Source organism: Cannabis sativa, chromosome 8, assembly GCF_029168945.1.
Source record: "Cannabis sativa cultivar Pink pepper isolate KNU-18-1 chromosome 8, ASM2916894v1, whole genome shotgun sequence".
In the NCBI taxonomy this organism is placed as follows: Eukaryota; Viridiplantae; Streptophyta; class Magnoliopsida; order Rosales; family Cannabaceae; genus Cannabis; species Cannabis sativa.
The window spans coordinates 13,412,970-13,430,412 of NC_083608.1; positions in this window are offsets into that span (position 1 = coordinate 13,412,970).

Sequence of the window (17,443 nt, forward strand, 5' to 3'; positions counted from 1 at the left end):
ATAATGCTAAGGAGTTACTGTTGGGTTTTATGCCCTAAATAAAACTCATTTCAATATAATCAGATTTACTTATTAATATAGATCAGAAATAACATTTAATGTTGCATGGTTCACATGATTTATTTCATGATTATATGTACATAATGTATGAATTCATCTGAAACCCTTTTCACATACTTGATCCTGTTTATTGTGTCGTCAACACATTGGAAAGTAAACATGACTATGTGAATAAAGTTTCCTAGATTTATCAGACACAGGGTTTTACTGATATGACAATCTACAACAGAGTTTACTTGCATTTGGAGAAGTGCTATGTTCTTTCCAGAGCATTGGTTAAAGTAAAGCTCAAGTTGGATGCATGGAGTATGCATCGAAAGGGACCGATATTGAACTTTGACTTAGATTTATTAAACTTACCGTAATATCTATTCAAGTCAATATCGCCTAGTTGATCATAGATCAAATGTTCTTAATCCTGTTATGATTAGGCTCAATCTTGAAAGGCTATTCGTGTTCTTTGATTTGTTAGTTAAGCCTACTTTTAGGTCAGGGTGATACGTACATTTTGGGAACACGGTAGTGAAATTGAGTGGGAGCGCTAGCATAAACATGGAATCTATAGCTTCTATCTGGCGAATAGTAAGCAAAGGATGATCTCCTTCGAGCTTGACCAAACGAACATAAATGGTGGAGTACTCATTTCACATAAGCTGAAATATCATTTATACGGGGTCAAGTGTTTTAAGGATAAAATACATTGTAGGGTGTAACGGTAATCTAATCCCTTTACAGTGTAGATCATTCATATAAAGGATCATTGATCACATTAGGATTATAACAATGGATAACTAATGATGCATCTATATGGTGGAACATATAGAGCATTCTATATACTGAGAGTGCAATTCTAAGTTCTATGCGTGGATTCAACGAAGAATTAATAAGTTAGTGAATTTTAGTGCTAAATTCTTGATCTACTTATTGGAAGCTCGGTTATATAGACCCATGGTCCCCGCACTAGTTGAAATAATATTGCTTGTAAGACTCATATAATTGGTTTTGATTAATCAATTATAATTCTCAAATTAGACTATGTCTATTTGTGAAATTTTCACTAAGTAAGGACGAAATTGTAAAGAAAGAGTTTTAGGGGCATATTTGTTAATTGTGATACTTTGTATGGTTCAATTAATAAATATGATAAATGACAATATTATTTAATAATTATTTATAGTTATTAAATAGTTAGAATTGGCATTTAAATGGCTGAATTAGAAAATTGGCGCTTTTGAGAAAATCAGATGCAGAATTGAGAAAACTGTAAAATCCAAGTAAGGCTTTCAGCAAGAAGGAGTTTTAGCATCAAAGATTCAGAGAAAGAGCTCCAGGTTCAGATATTGATAATGCTCTGCTACAGAAAGGAATCAAGGGCTAGATATCTGAACGGAAGGAGTCATTATATTCCGCTGCACCCAATGTAAGGTTTCCTAAACTTTATATGTGTTTATTTCATCGTTTTAGAAAGTTCATATTTAGGGGTGTTAATCAACATACTTGTGAGTAGATCTAAGATCCTGGTAAAATAATTTCCAACAACTGGCCTCAGAGCCATGATAATTGATTTACTTGCAAGAAATTTGGACTTTAAAACTGTAATATCCCAGAAAATAAATAATATTTAAATGGACATATTTTATTAAATATGTAATTACTTGGGAAATGAAGTAGGATTATGATCTTACTTAGGTAAATTGTTGAGAAAATTATTTAATGAAATACGTTATTTTGGGCCCGGTAATTGTGGAAATTTTAGCTATGTGGTTAGCAATGTCACGACATTAAATGAAAGAATTATTTTGAGAATATCCCGGATTAAGTTAGAATTTTATTAGAATGTCGGATTGGGGAATTAGTAAAATTACCAAAATGCCCCTAGGGTTTTTTTTTAAGAATTTAATATTTAAGAGGGGTAGATTAGTAATTTAGGTGTTGGTTTTTGTTTTATTTTGTAGCTGCCTATATTTAAAAAAAAAAAGACAAAGCATTTATAAAGGAAGAGGAAGCTTTCTTCCAAGGCAAGAAACATTTTTTTTCTCAACCTTCTTCCTCCTCTTCCTTCGAGCAGCTGAAACCAGCCACTAGGGGGATTGTTTTGCTTCAGCTAACTCCAATTTTCAGAGCTAAATTCCACCTTCAAATCAACCTTGCACCCTAGGTAAGTTCATCTTTAAGTTTTGGTGTTTTTCTTAGGTTTCTAAGCTCGGGTTGTGATTTTTTTTTGAAAGTTTTCAAAGCTGTAGGTTTGGTGAAGGTTTAGGTTTGTTATCTAAGTTGAATAAGGTCTGTTAATGTATGTTTGAATTGAATTCATGGCTGTTGGGATTGATTGGTGAGTGAGGAAGCTAAAAGAAATTTGATTTCTTCACTTGAGTGTGTGATTTTAAGCTAGAGATTGAACTACTGTGTTTTGCAGCTTAGGTTATGCCATATTTATGTTAATATACTGTTCTGGAAAGTTTGGTTAGGTTTGGAGGGGTTTTGGTTCGATTTTTGGTGAAGAGGAACTTTTGTTCTGGTTGAGGTCTGGCCGACCTGGATGGGTTCTCGTGTATCGAATCCTGGCCGACCGGTTACTGCAGGGGAGAATTTTTTCGGGTTTGCTTTATGTTCAGTTTTGACCCGGGGAGTTGTGTACTATTTGTTTTAAATTAAATATGGGATGCTTGACCTAAATTGGGGTTGCTGGAAGTTAGGTTGCGTTTGATTTCTAAATTAGGGTTTTAATCCGGAACTTTGAGTTAAGGTATTTATTGTGTTTCAATTGTCGTGACATAGGACCGGGATTGCTTAGCTTGTTCTTCCACTCAGGTCGGCCATACTTTTGACTTCTGAGTTAAGGTAAGAAAAGTGGTAAGCACCGTATGTGGTTAAAGATTAATGGATGAATGGAAGTGGCCTTAATTATTATCATGATGCTGATTAAAAGTTTATTAAGCCTAGGTTATGACCTAGGGTTGGAAACGGTTATTACCGTTATGAGTAATTACTCTTGAAACCGCGGTTAGGTTTCTTACTTATCGTTTGCTTTATCGGGCAACGATAGTGACATATTCAGCTCGTATGTGACGAGTGGTAAAAAGTGGTACTTTATTAAGTACCAGGAATGTGTGATGTTTAAAGGAGTGCTTATTATTATCGAATAGTGAGTAAACATAATGGCATGAGAATAAGTTGATAATCATTTTCTTTCAATTATTGTTTTGATCACTTTCTTGCTGAGTCTCTGTGACTCACTGGTGCTTTATGGTGCAGGTAAAGGAAAGGCTAAAGTCGAGCAACCATGAGTTTATGGTCGCAAAGAAGAATGTACATACCGCCGTAGGCGACCCGGTTACGAGGATGCTCTATTTTGATTGTATTTTGGAAAATATAAAGCTTATGTTGTAAAATACTTTGAAACCAGTTTGTAGATATTTTGAAAACAGGGGGACCCCATAAATCATGTTACTTATCTTTTGTTAAACAGTTTAAAGGTTGAGTTTTAACTATCAAAAATTTAATTACCCACACTTTTAGTATAATTACATCTTATATAATTATTGGTATTTTAAATAAAGTGCACACACACGTGGCGTCCTTGTTGGACATGGCGTTACAAAAACGATTGTTTGATGTTTTTGGATGGTGTCATGTTGTATTGAGTGTTATTTGATGATTGATTGATGTTTGTGAATTTTCGTGAAAAATAATTGAATATCTATTTCTGGAATTATTTTTATTGGATATTACGGAGAAAATTAAGCAAGTTACTCTTTTACAGAACTCAATTTCGATTTAATTTGAATTAGTTATGATTTTTTGAAGTTTCGGAAAAATCGGGTTGTGTCGCTGCACCACGTGCGCGCGCGGAGAGGCTGCAAGCATCCCCCTGCGCCTACGTTTCACGCCCACGCAGCCCCAAGTGCGCCCATGGACAGCTCACAATTTTTTCGTTTTTCTTTGTTTTTTCATGCTTTTTCATGGAATTAACTTCTGATTTTTTGTGTAGTTCTGTATTTATACTATTACTATTCCTAATTCAATTCTAATTATCATTATGAATTAATTTAATATTTTTTAAATTTAATTCAAGATATTAGTGTAATTTGAATTTAAAAATAGTTAGTATTTATCTTTTTTTGCTTAATAATCTATCTTATTTTTAAATTTGATTATATCTTATCTTATTTTTAAATTTAAGGTGAGATTTGAAATATTTTAAATTAAATCTTTTTTTTTTAAATAATTTGACCTTATTTAAATTTAAAATAAGATAACTATAATCATGTAATTTTAAAAATGTGTAAGATATTTTGCTAACTTTTAAATTTTGTTATTTTATTTATTTAAATTACATTTAAAATCTGAAAAAGATATTCATTTATCTTTTTTTTTTATATTTTTATTTAATTTTTATTTATAAAATAACATTTAATTTTCAAAAGTAGTTAGCAAATTTTGAAATGATATTTAGTGTAACACCCTAACTACCTTAGGCGTATTACGTGATTTTTTAAACGTACTGTGCAGCTCGTTGCTAACCAACGAGGTTTATGGAAAAACGTGATTAATTAAAATTTTGCTTTTTGATTAAACTTATAAACCATATTATAAAAGTCTCGGGATCCCGATTTATAAAATCATTTACAAAAGTTTTAACTGTTTAACTATTACATCAAAATAAAAGTCGTCTAACGACAGTTACAAAAATCTCAGCCTTGCTGTCCCGAGGATCGTACGCTCCAGGCCTAACCGCCCCGACATGTACAATCTCATAAGCTCGTTCACGGTCCATCGGCCCTACACCTTGCCTTTACCTACACATGAACATAAACCGTGAGTCGACGGACTCGCAAGAAAAGCATAATAATATCATACATAACTAACTGCCGTGTCCAACACGATACTGAGTCCCGCTACTGCCATGTCCAACATGGTACTGAGCTACTACTGCCATGTCCAACATGGTACTGAGTTTTGAACGTTCAGGGGACGGTACTATTGACAAGTATCCTCCTGATCGGTCGAACCGGTCATACTCCTGGGCCGTCGGTCATACTCCAGCTCGTACCGACGGGATAGGTCAATAGCCCCGAACCACCAACCAAGTGTCGGCTGATCGGTCGAACCGGTCATACTCCGCCGTCGGTCATACTCCAGCTCGTACCGACGTGACAGGTTGGATGGTTCGAAGCCTAAATACATAACTAATGTAATCTCGCAGGCTTCCTACATGCACGCTAAACATGTAATCTACATATGCATACTGTTATACTAATCTTACACGGATTCCGATTTCGAGTGTCTTGTCAACTTTATTTGGAACTGAAGCTGAGCGGCGGATTACTGGCTCCTAAACCATAAAAATCACAACGCTATAAGTGACACGCTAAATCACTTCCCGGGGACTAAAACTTGAAACTAAAAGTTTCCCTATCGATAAAAAGCATGGCAATACCCCTAAAAACCTAAAAACGAGAAAAACAAGGGTTCGGAAAAATTCCCCAACCCAGAGTAGGCTGTCTAACCGAATTCCGGTCGGGAATTATCGAACCCCCATCCGAATTCCGGATGCACAACCGAATTCCGGTTCCTCGCAGCGACCAACTAAAACTCCCATAACTCGACCAATTCAACCCCAATTGGTCCCAAACTTTCCAGACCTGTTCTAAACTATCCCTAGAACAAATCCAAGCATCAAAACCACCCAGAAACCACATACACAAAAATCACCATTGGAGCTCAAGCTTTGAGTTCCAAACTCAAGCAACTTGAGCAAATCCACCTAACATGCATCCTAACCTAGTTAATTCTACTTAACTAAGCATAATAACACCTCTGAAAACATACAAGAACATCCAGCAATTCACAGAAACAAAATATAACATTTTCTCTCAAAAATCACATATTTGCATAGAAAACTCAAAGCTTGAACAACATAACTAATCATGCTTCAAACAACTCAATTAACATCAAATAAACATGCTTTGAACCTCAGAAAATAACAACCAAACACAGCAACAAGAACAGCCACAAAAGCATGCATTTTACTCAACTTTTTCATCATTTTTCTCAAAATTTAAAGGAAGAAAACAAGAGAGCTAACCTAACTTGCAAAGGATCTTAAGAATGGATGAAAGTTGCTTGAAAATCAAAGAGAAAATCAGTCCATGCACCCCAAATGCTTCAGCCGAAAATAGAGAGGAAAAGAGAGTTTCTTTTGAAATTTTCTTACTTTTCAACACTTAGTCAAATTTTGTAAAAATTGGAAAATAAACTAAAGCCACTTAACTCATTTATTTCAGCCAAAAAATATAAACAAATCACATTTATTTTTCAAATAAACAAGTCACTAAAAGACAAAAAGTCATTGGGGCAAAAAGACCATTTTGCCCCTCCACCATAAAATCACATAAATCATACTAAAGGGGTATTTTTGGGAAATTCTAAATTCCCGGCCATTCCCGACATTCCCAATGTCTAAAACCCGTCCCCAAATTACTAACATACTAAGTTGTGATTTCTACTGAGCCAAACGCCGAGTTCCAAAATACCGGACACCGGAAATGCGAAATATAAAAACTGCTGAATAACATAAATAACAGTATCATAAATTATTTAAATAGCTATAAATAATTTCATAATTAATCCCAATTAACTGATAATTTCTAAATTAGCTAAGCGGGCTTTACAACTATCCCCCCCTTAAAAGAATTTCGTCCCCGAAATCTAACCTGAACAACTCTGGATATTGAGCTCTCATATCTGACTCTAGCTCCCAGGTGGCTTCCTCCACCTTGCTGTTTCTCCAGAGAACCTTGACCAATGCTATGGTCTTATTCCGAAGGACTTTATCCTTTCTATCCAGGATCTGCACTGGCTGTTCCTCATATGACATGTCTGGCTGAAGCTGAAGACTCTCATAACTGAGTATATGAGAGGGGTCTGAAACGTATTTTCTCAACATTGAGACATGAAATACGTTGTGCACTGCTGATAAGGCTGGAGGCAATGCTAACAGATATGCCACTTGACCTATCTTCTCGAGAATCTCGAAAGGTCCTGTAAACATAGGGCATAACTTGCCTCTTTTCCCGAAACGTTTAATCCCCTTCATCGGAGATACTCGCAAAAACACATGGTCCCCTACTCGGAACTCAACATCTCTACGTTTCGGATCTGCGTAACTCTTCTGTCTGCTCTGTGAGGCAAGCATTCTAGCTTTTATCTTTTCTATTGCCTCATTGGTCCGCTGAACTGACTCTGGACCTAGGTATTTCCTCTCCCCTGTCTCATCCCAGTGGATAGGGGATCTACATTTCCTACCGTATAACAGTTCATAGGGTGCCATCCCTATTGTACTCTGATAACTGTTGTTGTAAGAGAATTCTATCAACGGTAGATATTTACTCCATGAACCCTCAAAGTCCATAACACAGGCTCTCAGCATATCCTCCAATATCTGAATTGTCCTTTCGGACTGACCATCTGTCTGAGGATGAAATGCTGTACTGAATTTCAGCTTCGTACCCATTGCCCGTTGCAAACTTTGCCAAAATTTTGAGGTGAATTTCGGATCCCGGTCCGAAACTATAGACTTCGGTACCCCGTGAAGTCTCACTATCTCCCTGACATATAACTCTGCCAACTGATCCACTGTAAAAGTTGTTCTAACCGGCAGAAAATGAGCAGATTTCGTAAATCGGTCCACCACTACCCAGATGGAATCATACAAACCCGTGGTCCTAGGTAACCCGACCACAAAATCCATCGTAATATCCTCCCATTTCCATTCTGGTAGGGTTAGAGGCTGCAACAACCCTGCTGGTCTCTGATGTTCAGCCTTGATCTGCTGACAAGTGAGGCATCTCGATACGAATTCTACCAAATTCTTCTTCATACCGCTCCACCAGAAGTACGGTTTCAAATCTTGGTACATCTTGGTGGTGCCGGGATGCAGAGAATATGGAGTAGAATGAGCCTCCTCAAAGATCTCATTTCTCAGTTCCACACTGTTCGGAACACAAACCCTGGCTTTATACAAAAGCATCCCACTATCTGACACTGAAAAGTCTTTGGCTTGACCAGCCAATACCTCATCTCGGATTTTCACTAACTCCGGATCTGTCATCTGAGCGACTTTTATTCTTTCTAATAGATCAGATTGCAGCGTCAAGTTGTGAAGCTGACCTACCACAAACTCAATGCTGGACCTAACCATATCCTCGCCTAGCCGGGGTGAGATACGAACCATGCTAGCTACTTGCCGGGACCCTTTCTGCTCAGGGCATCGGCCACTACATTGGCTTTTCCGGGATGATAGAGGATCTCGCAGTCGTAGTCCTTCACTAATTCCAACCAACGCCTTTGTCTCATGTTCAAATCTTTCTGAGTAAAGAAATACTTGAGACTTTTATGGTCGGTATAGATCTCGCACTTCTCCCCATAAAGGTAATGCCGCCAAATCTTCAGTGCAAAAACCACTGCGGCCAATTCTAAATCATGAGTCGGGTATCGCTGTTCATAATCCTTTAACTGACGGGAGGCATAAGCGATAACCCGATCGGCTTGCATCAATACGCACCCCAAACCCTGTTTGGATGCGTCACGATGAACTACGAACTTCTCCTTGTCCGAAGGCAAAGCTAGCACCGGAGCAAGAATCAACCTCTCGTTTCAGCTCCCGAAAACTAGCTTCGCATTTATCCGACCGGATAAACCGCCGATTCTTCTTTGTAAGCTCGTTAAGTGGGCATTGAAATTTTGGAGAACCCCTCCACGAACCTACGGTAGTACCCGGCTAATCCCAAGAAGCTTCGATCTCCGTCACTGTCTTCGGTCTCGCCAATCCCTGACGGATTCAATCTTCCCGGGATCCACCTTGATCCCATCCTTACTCACAATGTGCCCTAGGAAGGACACCTGAGACAACCAGAACTCACATTTCTTGAACTTGGCGTAGAGCTTATGTTCTCGAAGTCGTTGTAGTACCATCTGAAGATGTAACTCGTGCTCCTCTTCTGATTGAGAGTACACGAGGATGTCGTCGATAAACACAATCACACAGATATCGAGGAAATCCTTGAATACTCTATTCATCAGGTCCATGAATGCTGCAGGAGCATTGGTTAGTCCGAATGACATAACCGAAAACTCGTAATGTCCATACCTAGTGCGGAAAGCCGTCTTTGGAATGTCCTCCTCTCGGATTCTCAACTGATGATAACCCGAACGGAGATCAATCTTAGAAAAGACCGTCTTCCCCTGAAGCTGATCGAACAAGTCATCGATCCTAGGTAATGGGTATTTATTCTTCACCGTCAGCTTGTTCAACTCTCTGTAGTCGATGCACATCCTCATAGATCCATCCTTCTTCTTGACGAACAAAACCGGGGCTCCCCAGGGTGACACACTGGGCCGAATGAACCCTATGTCAAGCAACCCTTGGAGCTGAATCTTTAATTCCTTAAGTTCAGCTGGAGCCATCCTATACGGGGCTTTGGAAACCGGATCCACCCCTGGTGCCAAGTCAATCACGAAATCGATCTCCCGCTGAGGTGGTAACCCTGGAAGTTCTTCGGGAAAAACGTCCAAAAATTCCCGAACCACTCTGATGTCCTCTGGCCGAATGGTGTCTGGCCGAGTGGTGTCCACCACCACGGCCAGAAACCCTAAGCACCCACCGTGCAATAATTCTCTCGCTGACATAGCCGAGATCACCGGGATCCGAGATCCCTGAACCGAACCCACAAATACAAACGGTTCTTCACTTTCCGGTTGGGAGACCACCATCTTCCTCTTACAGTCAATGCTCGCCGAATATTTAGATAGGAAATCCATTCCTAAAATAATATCGAATTCGACTAAGCTCATCTCTATCAGATCAGCGCTTAACTCTCTACCATCTATCCTGATCGGCATAGACCTAATCCACCTATTGGAGATAACCAATTCTCCGCCGTAACGGGGTTCCAAACCCCGATTCATATCTATCAAAGGGTCTACCCAACTTACTAAAGACTGCGGCCGCCACATAAGAATGTGTAGCCCCGAGAATCAAACAAAGATCGAATAAAGCGAGTTGTTAATAAAAAGCTGACCTGTAACAACTGATGGGCTGGCATCTGCATCAGCCTGCGTGATAGCGAACACCCTGGCTGGAGTGGGTATCGCTGGAGCTCTCGGTGCCTCTGGTCGGAGCTGGGGACATTCCCTCTTGAAGTGTCCGGGCATGCCACAATGAAAGCACCCCTGACCTTTGCACTCACCCCGATGATGCCTCTTGCAGCTAGGGCACTCGGGATAGGAGAATCGGGTCTCGGCACCACCAGACGACTCCCTCTCGTTCGGTTCCCCGGAACCTCTTGTTCTGACTCGAGCCGCCGGAAGCAGTGGGTGCCCTCTTCCTCTGATCAATGGCCGAACCACTACTCCCCCTGCTATAACCTGATGCAGGAGGGGTAGGAGCTCCGCCACTCACCGGAGTACTGGCTGGTTCTGACATACACCCCACTGCGCCCTCAGCTCGCAGTGCCTTCTCCACCATCTGAGCGTAGGTGGTGCTGTCGTCGGTGGTGATCATCAGGTCATGCCTGATCTTGGGATTCAACCCGTCCAGATACTTCTCCTTCTTGCTGAAGTCGGTCGGCACAATTCCCGAGGCTAACCTCGCCAACCGATCAAACTGAGTAGTATACTCAGTGACGCTCATGTTCTCCCGCTGGGTCAGGTGAACGAACTCTTTCCTCTTGGCGCTTCTGACCGCCTCATTATAGTATTTCGCATTAAAGAGCTCCTGGAACCTTTCCCAGGTCATGGTGGTGACGTCATGGATCTGAGACACCATGTCCCACCATACCAGGGCGTCCTCCTGGAACTGAAACGTGGCGCACACCACTCTATCGTTACCGGTGACACCCATGAAATTCAGAATTCTGGTAATCACCCTCAGCCACTGTTCGGCTTTCATTACATCTGGACCTCCCAGGAATACCGGAGGTGCTTGCTTCCGGAACCGCTCATACAAAGGTTCCAATCTGTGGGCCGCCACCACTATCTCGGCACAGGCGGCGAGGGGCGGTGCCAGCCGGAACTATAGGCACCGGAATTGCGGGAGCACCCGCTCGTCTCAACCTCTCGAATCTCGAGGTCTTGTTCTTCGATCCGGCTTGCATCTCCGCAAACCGCAACTCCCACCCGGGCTCCACGATCGGCCGGGAGCCTGGGCAGCCTGTGGCGGGTTCTCATCACCCCGGCCACGAGCCCTGCCTCGGGGACCTCTACCTCGGCCCCGAGCAGGTGGGGGAAACTGAGCTCCCTATCCCTGATTCGACCCTGCGGAGTTGCCCTGACTCCTGGTAGTCCGCCTGGCGTCCATCTAGTTAGAACCGCCTGCGAAACCAAGAGTTGGCATATCAGGTCGTATTCAAGGCGAGCTTACTAATGCCGCTTAATTTGGAAATTAAAAACGAAACATGCGCCTATTCTACTATCAGGCTACTAACATGCTTCCTAACAGGCTTTTTTTTTTTTTTTCATAACTGAATAAAATAAACTACTAAAGCAATAAAGGCTTACTGAACCGTGAACCGAGCTAACTGCTGATGATGATTGTACATGTCGTGACGATCTTCGGAAGACAACCTGGCGGCTCTGATACCAAATTGTAACACCCTAACTACCTTAGGCGTATTACGTGATTTTTTAAACGTACTGTGCAGCTCGTTGCTAACCAACGAGGTTTATGGAAAAACGTGATTAATTAAAATTTTGCTTTTTGATTAAACTTATAAACCATATTATAAAAGTCTCGGGATCCCGATTTATAAAATCATTTACAAAAGTTTTAACTGTTTAACTATTACATCAAAATAAAAGTCGTCTAACGACAGTTACAAAAATCTCAGCCTTGCTGTCCCGAGGATCGTACGCTCCAGGCCTAACCGCCCCGACATGTACAATCTCATAAGCTCGTTCACGGTCCATCAGCTACAGCCTTGCCTTTACCTACACATGAACATAAACTGTGAGTCGACAGACTCAGTAAGAAAAGCATAATAATATCATACATAACTAACTGCCGTGTCCAACACGATACTGAGTCCCGCTACTGCCATGTCCAACATGGTACTGAGCTACTACTGCCATGTCCAACATGGTACTGAGTTTTGAACGTTCAGGGGACGGTACTATTGACAAGTATCCTCCTGATCGGTCGAACCGGTCATACTCCGCCGTCGGTCATACTCCACCTGTACCGACGGATAGGTCAATAGCCCCGAACCACCAACCAAGTGTCGGCTGATCGGTCGAACCGGTCATACTTCGGCCGTCGGTCATACTCCAGCTCGTACCGACGTGACAGGGTTGGATGGTTCGAAGCCTAAATACATAACTAATGTAATCTAGCAGGCTTCCTACATGCACGCTAAACATGTAATCTACATATGCATACTGTTATACTAATCTTACCTGGATTCCGATTTCGTGTGTGCGTCAACCCGACCGGAACCGAAGCCGAGCGGCGGACATCGGCTCCTAAACCATAAAAATCACAACGCTATAAGTGACACGCTAAATCACTTCCCGGGGACTAAAACTTGAAACTAAAAGTTTCCCTATCGATAAAAAGCATGGCAATACCCCTAAAAACCTAAAAACGAGAAAAACAAGGGTTCGGAAAAATTCCCCAACCGGTAGACCGGTTGCCCAACCGGAATTCCGGTTCTGGGAATTACTGAACCCCCATCCGGAATTCCGGATGCACAACCGGAATTCCGGTTCCTCGCAGGCAGCCAACTAAAAATCCCATAACTCGACCAATTCAACCCCAATTGGTCCCAAACTTTCCAGACCTGTTCTAAACTATCCCTAGAACAAATCCAAGGCATCAAAACCACCCAGAAACCACATACACAAAAATCACCATTGGAGCTCAAGCTTTGAGTTCCAAACTCAAGCTTGAGCAAATCCACCTAACATGCATCCTAACCTAGTTAATTCTACTTAACTAAGCATAATAACACCTCTGAAAACATACAAGAACATCCAGCAATTCACAGAAACAAAATATAACATTTTCTCTCAAAAATCACATATTTGCATAGAAAACTCAAAGCTTGAACAACCTAACTAATCATGCTTCAAACAACTCAATTAACATCAAATAAACATGCTTTGAACCTCAGAAAATAACAACCAAACACAGCAACAAGAACAACCACAAAAGCATGCATTTTACTCAACTTTTTCATCATTTTTCTCAAAATTTAAAGGAAGAAAACAAGAGAGCTAACCTAACTTGCAAAGGATCTTAAGAATGGATGAAAGTTGCTTGAAAATCAAAGAGAAAATCAGTCCATGCACCCCAAATGCTTCAGCCGAAAATAGAGAGGAAAAGAGAGTTTCTTTTGAAATTTTCTTACTTTTCAACACTTAGTCAAATTTTGTAAAAATTGGAAAATAAACTAAAGCCACTTAACTCATTTATTTCAGCCAAAAAATATAAACAAATCACATTTATTTTTCAAATAAACAAGTCACTAAAAGACAAAAAGTCATTGGGGCAAAAAGACCATTTTGCCCCTCCACCATAAAATCACATAAATCATACTAAAGGGGTATTTTTGGGAAATTCTAAATTCCCGGCCATTCCCGACATTCCCAATGTCTAAAACCCGTCCCCAAATTACTAACATACTAAGTTGTGATTTCTACTGAGCCAAACGCCGAGTTCCAAAATACCGGACACCGGAAATGCGAAATATAAAAACTGCTGAATAACATAAATAACAGTATCATAAATTATTTAAATAGCTATAAATAATTTCATAATTAATCCCAATTAACTGATAATTTCCAAATTAGCTAAGCGGGCTTTACATTTAGGTTGGTTGAAACCTAATTTTTCAAAATTGTAGGTTTAATTTTTTTTAATTTTCGAAATTTCTTTTATTTTATTTTAAATTTTCGAAAATAAATATTTTCTTTATTTAATTAATTATTTTGAAATTATTTATTTATTTAAAATTAAATAAATCCTACATCCAACTATCCTGCTAACCTTGTTGCAGGAGTATGTGTTTTAGCTTGTGTGTAAGTTTTCAAAACCTATTATTACTTGATTGCAAATAGCCATGGTTACTTTTTGCCAGGTCTAATGATATGATGGCTCCCTTGGTCAAGTAAATAATTTGTAACAGGTATATTTACAATCTTCTTTCATCTGTGTATGACCTAGCAACATGATAGGACCCATCCAAAGTGTGCCTGTGTGAGCCTATGTGTTTAATTTCATTATAGATGCATATAGATTGTTGTTGCTAAATAAAATGTCATAGTTCTTGATAGATTTTATTTATGCCCATTTAGTTTTTGGGCCTATTCAATTAATAACAGTTGTTCATTTTAAGGTTAAATTCCTCTCTTTTGGGCCTTGTGTGAGAGTTGGGAGCCATAGTAGTGGGTACGACATACTGAACTCAGCACCCCCTCACATGAACCACCCCAATTGTGAAGGCCCATTTGCCTGATTTGAACAACTGTACTAGGTTAATTACACTAGTTTAACCTAATAAAATTGATTAGCAACATAATTAATTTCATTTATTTTGAAATTAATTTAAGAAAACCATAGTTTAAAGAATTTTATATTCTAAGCTAAACTATATGTATTTTCTTGCATTTAATTAAATATAGAATTATAACCATCTAGATTCTTTCTGAAGCTTAATTTAATTTTTTCATTAAATATTCCTATTTAAGTTGATATTTAGTTATCTCTAACTAAGCAACTTAAATCTGAATATCTTTTGGATTTAAAATTTCAAAATTAAGTTGAGGAATTTTAGGCATTGGTTATTAAGATTCTTTAGATATTTTTTAAGTTAATATCTTTTCGAATATTAACTTAAAATGGAATATTTTTAATATTTTTTAAGTTAATATCTTTTCGAATATTAACTTAAAATGGAATATTTTTTTAAATTAAGTGGTTACAACTTAATTTTTGATATTTAATTAAATTTAAATTTGAAAATATTTAAGTTCTAGATTTTTTCTAATACAACTTAAATTAGATATTTTTTCAATTTTTTTTTGGAAAAGATACTTAGTCAAATAAGATATTTTCTAGATAGTTATTTCTAGACTGCTTATTATTTCTAATATTAAATAGGAAAATATTATACATTGTGAAATTAATTATTTATATAATTAATTTTGGTACAATTTATTTTAAGTATATTTTTCCTAGTATTAAATTAGAGATTAATAATTAAGCCTTCTCTACACTTAATTATTTATTTCTTGAATTTAATACATTTAATTAATTTAAAAATTAAATATCTAAGTTGATTTTCATCATCATACTTAAATATTTCTTTTTCATGACACTTAATTAAATAGAAAATTATTTTTAGTTGAAATTTATTTTTTCAACTAAATTTAAATAATTTTCAAAATATATTTTTTCTTTATTTTATTAATCAAATTTCGAAATTGCATTTCTTAAATGCTGGAATTTCGAATTTTATTTGAAAAATAGATTAAAGTTGTAAATTATTTATTTTAATTTTGGACCAACTTAAATCAATTATTTTTTCATTTATTGATTAATTTAAAATAAATTGAATTAAAGTATATTATTAGAAATTGAATTAATTAGTCAAAGGAAAATCTAGATAGATGATATTTTTGCTTGAAGTATTTTTCTAGTGTATTTAATTAAATAGAAAATTAATATTTAAGTTGATTTTCATCATCATACTTAAATATTTTAAATTTTTCTTATATATATTTAATTAAATAGGAAAATTATATTTTTTGTTGTAAATTAATTTTATTAATTAATTTTGGGCCAACGTTAAATTAGAATAATTTTTCCAGGATTTATTTTTTATTTTAACATGCATTTTTTGAAAATTGTATTCTTAAATACTTTAATTTTTCGAAATGCAATATATATTTATAGAAAATTAAATTTGAGTTGTAAATTAATTTAAATTAATTTTGTAACAACTTAAATTGAATATTTTTCTAAATATTTATTGGAAATTATTACTAAGATGGAAATAATTCGTGTTATTTTCATATCCATCTAAGTAAAATTTATAAATATTAAATTAAAATTTATATTTAGAATTTTTCATTCTAAATTGGAAATTTTAATTAAATAAATATATATTTAAAATAAATAGAATAAATAAAGAGAATCAAAGAAAATACAGCTCTTTTTAAATAATGAGCTTTTAATTAAAAGACATTCGATCTCCATTGTGTGTTTTACACCGCGTTTGTTTTAGTGAGTAATCCTCCCTAATGGAGGAACGTTCATTAGCAATTTCGCATCGTTTAATCTCGAATGATAAGTAGTTTGTAAGTGTTTTGTATGGTATAGATCACCCTAATGGTGGCGACCATACTTGACTTGCAAATTATGAAACAATGGTGGAAGCTCATAAGATAGAATTGCCTTGACTCTCGCCTAAACGGGACAACGCTGAATTCCAATCTTGTTCGAATAAAAGGTTGCTAGAATGGTTTTCATTTTAGATGAGCTGACAACTCTATTCAATGGATGATGCTTTGACTCTCACCTAAACGGGACACTGTATCAGTTTGTTGAAAAACCTTGGAAATTATTTAGGATTGTAAGTTTTAGTATTTTCACTTGTCATTCCTACTTGCTGTCTGTTTATAATTTCTGAATTGTGTATAAATTTATATTGAACCATGTTATTTTCTGTTATTAAGTTGTAGTTTAATTTCGAATCTTCATTGTTGGTCTAACTTGGCTTGTTTATCTAATGAGATAAATCCCTAGTGGATTTTCACCATTAGACATACATAATAGTATTGGATCTCGAAAGATAAATATTGTATATGCGACATCTAGCTGTTCATCAATTGATGACACCTTAGACTAGTATTTTTACGATATGAAACAAGAAGATTGTATAAATAAGATTACTTTGACTTTCGCTAATTGAAGCATCGTTGCATTCTTATTTTAAACGAAATTATCCTAATTCCTCTTAGCTTATTCATTTCGAATTAGCTCAATAACATATCGTTGGATGAATGGTCTATAAATCATTTCATGTCATTCTTTATTAAATGACGCATATGATTATAATCCCAAAATTCTATTCCCAATTGATATAAATCCTCAATCTTAGAAATCTCCTACTTGTATGGAAAAATCTGACTTAGAGTTTGTATTAGTAGTGGTGGTCCAAGATAGAATTACTCATTATATTTGGTATAAATTTAAGTCTTTGACTTTAATTTTAGATTCTAAATAGAAATTTTCTTATATTTCTAATTCCAGAATACAATACAGTTACACTTTCTGAAGTGTTTAATATCCATCTTCTATTAATGGATTCAAACTGTATGGAAT